Source organism: Suricata suricatta, chromosome 5, assembly GCF_006229205.1.
Source record: "Suricata suricatta isolate VVHF042 chromosome 5, meerkat_22Aug2017_6uvM2_HiC, whole genome shotgun sequence".
In the NCBI taxonomy this organism is placed as follows: domain Eukaryota; kingdom Metazoa; phylum Chordata; class Mammalia; order Carnivora; family Herpestidae; genus Suricata; species Suricata suricatta.
Window position 1 is genome coordinate 65,835,827 of NC_043704.1, and position 7,388 is coordinate 65,843,214.

Here is a 7,388-nt window from a genome sequence, read left to right on the forward strand (position 1 = left end):
CTGCACTCATGTAAGGGCATGGGTGAAGATGATTACTGGGAGATAGCAAGAAGGTAAGCCCTGCATTTTCCCCAGGTTGACTATTTTTTATTTAATAAGCTCTTTTCATTAAGACCAGAGTGTAATCTTTTCCCTTGTGGGAGGCGAAACTAATATTTGTCTTGATTTTGTTATTGTTGTGTATGTATGATATCCCCAGATCCACTCCAGCGCATCCTACATGTACCAGTCAGATTGACCTAACTCCCACACCACTTTCAGCACTTCACCCAGCTGCTCAGGAACCTAACTTGATTTCCTGTCTGTTGTAGAAAATTCAAGCTCTTCATTCTTGCATTCAAAGTCCTCATTCAACTACCAACCCCTGCCACTTACCCACCAGTCACCACCACCTCTCCAGTCTAATCTCTTCCTGCTTCACTTTGTAGAAGCAGGTACCGTTGGAGCTGGCAGTTGTCAAAAAGATGATGCTCATCCAATCCTTCCATTTCATACTTTGGGAACCTAAAGGCCAGAGAGGGGAGGTAATACTTCAAGGCCACACACAATGGCCTGCAACTGTGGCCAAGATAATGTGCTTTCCATTTCCCACACAGCTTGTTCCTTTGGTCCTAAGCACTGGGGCTGGATGAGTAGGACTGGTACCTAGGGAACCATGTGGTATGGGATAAATGATGCCTGAAGCAATAATGAGAATTAAAAGCTCAGTGCTCTTGCAACACACTGTGTTTGTAGCAAGTGACCTTTATGTAGAATTTGCTATTCTCTTAATAAGGAATTCATTAAAGTTTGAGTTAATCTGTAAATTTTTTTCTACTGGTTTTGGAAGGGAAATTTTTGACAATTGTCTTCTATCCAAATAGACTAAATGGTTCAGGGCTAAAAATGTCAGGGTTTCCCTGGGGAATAGCCCATTGGGTTATTATTGTTTGCCAAGTTTTTCTATGAATTGAAACTAACAAGGTTATTCCAAGAGTAGCTGTATTGGGAAACCTCAGTACAATGACCCTGTTACAGCTTGCCCAACTAGAAGCTAGGAAACCACACCTTCTTTAGAAGGTTTATGTGATAGAAAATAGGAGGTGGTTAGTGATTTAAAACCTTACTGATTATCACGAATGGCAGGAAGACAAAAAAAAGTGAAAGAAAAGGCTTGATTATAAGAAATATTGTTAAAGAAAATGAAAGGAAGTTTTGTAAAAGTTCAAATACATAATGCAATTTAAAATGAGACTGATCAACTTTCCACATCTGCTTTGATTAATAGATAAGAATACCTATAATTTGTATACTAAGTATTTGAATATAAATTACTCCTTATAAAGTGAGGATGGTTTTTTATAAATTTTCTTTAGTATTTACATCATCACCATGGAACTTAAAAAATAAATATCCTCATTTTTACATATACATAGATGGTAGGTAGTACTTTTCAGATTATTAAAAAATTGAAACAATGGAGCCTGAATTAATGAAGTTTTAATATGCCTACAAGTAAGCATATTGGTCTAAATGTCCAGATTAAGATTTAATACTTTTCAGACTTTAGCACTTAAAAAATATTCCCTAGGCCCTGACTATAACAAAGCTCAAATACCTCTATACCACAAAATAAAAAGTGTTTGTTTTGGTACAAATATGCACTTTAACCCTCCCCCCTCACACACGTACATGCACATACCTAAATCCTCAAGTAATTGACTCTTCAGGAAGATGCATCATTTCATCTGTGGCTCCCATGTTTTTTAATGTTTATTTATTTTGGGGAGAGAGAGAGACAGAGAGACAGAGAGACAGAGTGTGAGTGGGGGAGGGGCAGAGATAGACGGAGACACAGAATCTGAAGCAGGTTCCAGGCTCTGAGCTGTCAGCACAAAGCAGGAAGGAGGCTTAAATTCACGAACTGAACTGTGAGATCATGACCTGAGCTGAAGTCGAACGCTTAACTGACTGAGCCACCCAGGCACCCCGTGGCTCCCATTTTTCCTGGCACATGGTAGAGGTGCTCCAAGAGCCCTCCATAATCCAGAGTTCACTAACTTCATTAATTCAGGCTCCATTCATTTGAAATTGTTAATAACCTGAATAAGTACTATAGTCTATGTATATGTAAAAATGTTGAGAAATATTTTTTTTAACTCCATGGTGATGATTTAAGTACTATAGAAAATATAAAAAAGTACCCTCCAGCAGGGTGTTCATGATCTGTATTTAGGAAAGACTTGAAAGGTCATGTTCATCCAGTTTGGGAAAAAGCAATTGCACTTTGCACAAGCAAAAGCTCAATAAATGTTTGTAATATTGAGTTTGTTGACTATTGAAATAATAAGTCTTTGTAACAGCAAAGGTTTATATAAATATAATGTACTAATAATATAAGATCAATATTTGGCATTCAATCCATTTGGTGTATAATTCTTTTAAGCCCAAAACTCACAAAAAGCAGCAAAATGTGCATTACCTCCACCTCATCTCCCTCTCACATGGTCTTCAATTTCTTCTGTTTTCTCTAACCTGTGCAGTGAATACCATTCTTTTGCTTGAGATCAAAGTAACTCTGCCTCCTTTCAATTCTTTATTAACATTACACCGATTCTCAAAGAGCACTTCTCTCTCAAAGAGAACTATCCCTTCCTGAGTATTGCTTCTTCCTCCAAACAGATTGAAAATCTTTTTGCTTGTTTTGATATTTTGGGTGTGACTTGACACATTCTTGGGTTTGTCTTCCTGGACATACTAGATTTAGACCCATGTAGTGTTCTCTTACTTCTCCTGGGTTAAATGCCCATCAGATAGGCCTCATATCCTCTGTTTTTATCATGTAGCCTTTCACAGATGGAGCCCCGCATGACCTCCACCTGCAGGCCCCAGCCTATCTGAGCCTGTGAGTCACTTCTCTCTAAAGCCAGACGGGTATCAGCAGTCTCAGCCCCATCAGTCTGAAATTGGGCTTGCTACCCATAGAGTGCTAGCCATGAAGAGCTGGGGCCTCTGAAGCTTTGGAGTAAGAGCATCGCCAATCAGCGTTGGCCTCAGCCATACAACTGGGAAGCAGCAGGGTGCAGTGGAAAGGGCAACAGCGAAGGAGCAAGGCAGGCTTGGAAGGTTCAAGTTAGTCCCCCCATTCCTACCTTAGCTGTATATGACCTTGGGCAAGTCACTGAATGTTTCTGAATCATCCGTCTCTTTACCTGTAAAGGGCAGGTTGTCTCTAATGCCCACCCCTTACAGGGATTCTTGCTGGTAGCTTATTTAGTCTTTCTATTACACTATTTTCCAATTCAATACAAATAGAGGCTTCTTTCTTAATTTTACATCTCAAATTAATTTTACCTGATAGGATAGTAGAATCTTTACAAAAAATAAAATCAGTCATCTGCCTTCCTTTGTAATTTCTGTTTTTTCATACCCTTAAATGATACATTTAAACTAAGAATCTATTAGAGGGGAGGAATGGCTAATCATAAACATAATAATGCTAATTTATAGTGAAGTTAATTACATGGTAGGTTCTGACCTAGGTGCTTGACATGGATTGTTGTGGTTAATCCTTGCAACAATCTTATGAATAGATACTATTGTTATTGTCATTGTATAGATGAAGAAACCAAGGCATGAAGATGTTAGGCAGAATGCCCAGGGCCCCCCAGCTAGTGAGTAGAGGGGGATGGAATGGAGACTGGGAGAGAGAGTTCGTAGTTAAACCAAGAAGTTATTCTTTCTTCTACTTCAAGCAGTGGTCATGTCTAATACATTCCCGATAATAATGAGTACATTTATTGTCTGGTGCCCCAGTCATTTACTTGCTGAATATCTGCTGGGTGCAAAGTAATGACTAGGAGATTTGCACCTTGAGGCATTATAAAAGGAGAAAGATATGGTTCCTGCCCTCAAGAAAATCAAAAGCTAGTAGGGAAGCAGCCTGAGCAATAGTGAACTCCAATATAAGCAAAATACAGTAAGAGCTTTAATAGTGCTGCAAGCTAAGTGCCACTGGGCCCAGAGAGGGAACAATATGTTTCAATACTTTCCAGAAAGCTTGATTTAAGAAGTTATCTTTGAGCTGAGCCTTGATGAACAAAGAGGATTTTAAGAGGCAGAGAAATGAGAGAAAGACATTCCAGGCACAGAAACCACATGCGTAAATACTCACACTGAATCACTATTGACTCACTAACCTCAGTGTAGGGCTTGTTCCTGGAATAGCAAGGAGCTTGGGGTTTCTAAACTCTACAGTATTTGCAAGGAAGTCCTAATTTGGTAGGCAATAGTAAAAGGCAGAATCATAAAATCTTGGGGTTGAAGGGTCCCTTAAGGTCATCTAACCCAATAACCCATCAAATGGATATATCTCTTCTAAAACCTTCCTGCCAAGGCACCTGGGTGGCTCAGTTGGTTGAGCGTCCAACTTGGGCCCTGTGCTGACAGCTCAGAGCCTGGAGTCTGCTTCAGATTCTGTGTTTCTGTCTCTCTCTGCCCCTCCCTTGCTCATGGTCTGTCTCTCTCTCTCTAAAAAGTAAATAAACATTTAAAAACAATTTAAAAACTGTCCTACCAAGTAGTCATAAAAACTAAGCTCACATATTCCTAGCAATAGATATGTTATTATCTCGTAGGGTAGCTGATCTCATCACTTTCTGAAATTATATTACTTGCTTATTTATTCAATTACTGTCTCTATCAGATTAGAACTCCAGTTTCAAGAGGGTAGGGACTATCTTTCCTATCAGGTATCCTCAGTGCCTAGCACAGAGTAGGCATAAAATAAGTATTAAATATTAATTGACATGAATGCATTCCATCTCCAGATAGTTACATTTATAGAATTCTTAGGTTATTTCCACAAAATAGTCTTTTACATGTACGAAGACATGCATAAAATCCCCTTTGTATTTTCTCCAAGTTAAATATCTCCAGTTGGTTAACAATTTCTCATGAGATATAACTATGGGACCCTTCACTACCTTGATTACTCTCTCAAATTCCCTTTTGTCTCTTAATGTTCTTCTGTAATAACAGAAGGCTGTATTCCAACTTTGTGGCATCCTCCAACTAGAGAGGTCTGATCATCTCTCCTGTTGTAGGTCTTACAGTGTGACCCAAGATGGCACTTTGTTGAGGCCTACTTCACAGTGTTGCCTCTTCTATCTCTAATTGTCAGATAACTACCCTCCTTCCCACTCCCACTACTCTCTGCTATGTTCTACTTGCTAACACCTCTCCTGTCTTGACCTGTACAGATAGATTTTGAAAACCAACCCCAAGACCCCACATTTAGGAGGCTGTTACAATAATCTAGGACAAAAGACACAAGGTGCTGAACTAGCACAGTGTGGCCAAAAGAAGAAACAAGAGAAAAACACCTAAGACATGATCAACAGAACTTGCAATCCACTGATTTAGTAACTCCTAGGTCACTTTCTCGATGGATGTCTCTCCCTCAGGACTGCTTGTGAATTAAGAGTCAATTCTCAGCTTCTCTGTACCTCACTGTCTCTGAAGCAAGCATACAACATAGTCTTTTTAGTCTTTTATATATTTTTTTCCTAGTTGCAGTATAAAAACATACTGGGAAAAGTCAAAGATAGCAAGATTTCTTGCTATTGAGAGAATTGTGGTTCCATTAACAGAGTTAGAGAATATAGGGATAAACACCCTGTGAGTTTATGTGCTGTGGAGCCCAAGGCAGGAGGTGAAAAGGTCTTCCCAGAGGTTCACAGCCTATGGCATTAGAAGACAATGTAGAAGGGATCCTGAAATTCATTAGACCTAATAGTAATTCCAACAAAATCTATGCTAGGTTAAAGTCTAATGAGCTTGATCTGGTATCCAGCCCAGGCAGAATTAGGTGAGAAGTGAACTCAAAGAAAATTTTTGGACATCTAATAATTAGACACCAAATAGGGAACTGGGAGAAAAACAAACAAGAAAAATACATGTAACCCCATTTAAATTCAATGAAACCTATCCATAAAAACCTATTTCCATTTTTCTTTTTAATATAGTGAGATCTGTTGAATACATGGTATAGTCATAGGGCCTGTAAAGTGCCTAATTCTAAAGCCAGTTGGAAATGGCAGTGAAATGGTAACTTCCTATTGTATTTGAGACTATGTGGATTGTATGAATCTCATATGGATGTTTCTTTTTTATTTTACATGTATTGTATACAGCTTCTCAAAATAGCAGTCTACATTTACTGCTTTGACTTCATTGTTAAAATTTAGTCAACTTAATTTCTTAACAACTTGCAACCTGGCTCCAACTTCACTGGAATTATACTACTCAAGGTTATCAGACTACTTCTTTATTGACAAACTCAATAACATCTTAAGAATTTCTGTTATCCAGGAGTTTTCTGCTGTGTTTAGTGTGACTGATTTTATCTTCTTTCTATAATAATGTCCAGCTTTGGCTGACCCAATATTAAACTCATCAAGTTTTCCTTATACCCTCTGAGCACAACTCTCTCTCTTTCTTGGAGATTCCTTCTCCAAATACCCATTATAGGAGGCCAGTGTTAAAGGTTTTGTTCTTAGCCATGTCTTTTTTTTTTTTTTCTTCAATCTAGATGATCTTCATTCAACATTCTTGTCTGGGAAAGCTTCAGGTGTCTTTATTGGTGACTCACAAGTGTATATTTCAGCTTTGTGCTCCAAATCTAAAGTACTAAAACAAATTGTTTAACTGCCTCTAGATATCCTCAGGCTTTCAAATTCAACATGTCCCAAACCAAATGCTTCATTATTACCGTTTATATTTTTTATGTTTATTTATTTATTTTCAGAGAGAGAGGCAGAGAGAAAAGGAGAAAGAGAATCCCAACACTGTCAGTGCAAAGCCCAATATGGGGCTCAAACTCATGAACCTCGAGATCATGACCTGAGCCAAAATCAGGAGTTGGCCACTCAACCAAGCCACCCAGGTGCCCCAAATGCTTAATTATCACCTTAAAGTGAAAAAATTTAAAGGTCAACATAAAATTAATTAGGAAGAACATAATTTTTCAAAATTCTTTTAGTGGGTACTATCTAGACTGCCCTGAAGTGGTTCACAGCCATTTCAGAGTTTTCTCCTTATTCTAATCCCTGAGGGAAAGTTTCCCTTCTTTTCATGTTCAAACAACATATCCCTAGGGCTCTAGGTCCTAGTCCTACTTATCTCTGGCTCCCAGCCCTGTAAGTTTACACTTTACCCTTTTCAGCCCTGATGTTTCCCCTCCCATCCAACTTCATACACACAAACTTGTCCATTTTCTTCTGAACTTTCTAATTCCTGCAGCATTGCTGAAGTTGCTCCAGCCATTAGAAAACCATTGGCTTCTTCCTTCATCTGTTGCTTCAACAATAATTCTGAAACTTCAGCATCACCCAGAGGGCTTGTTAAAA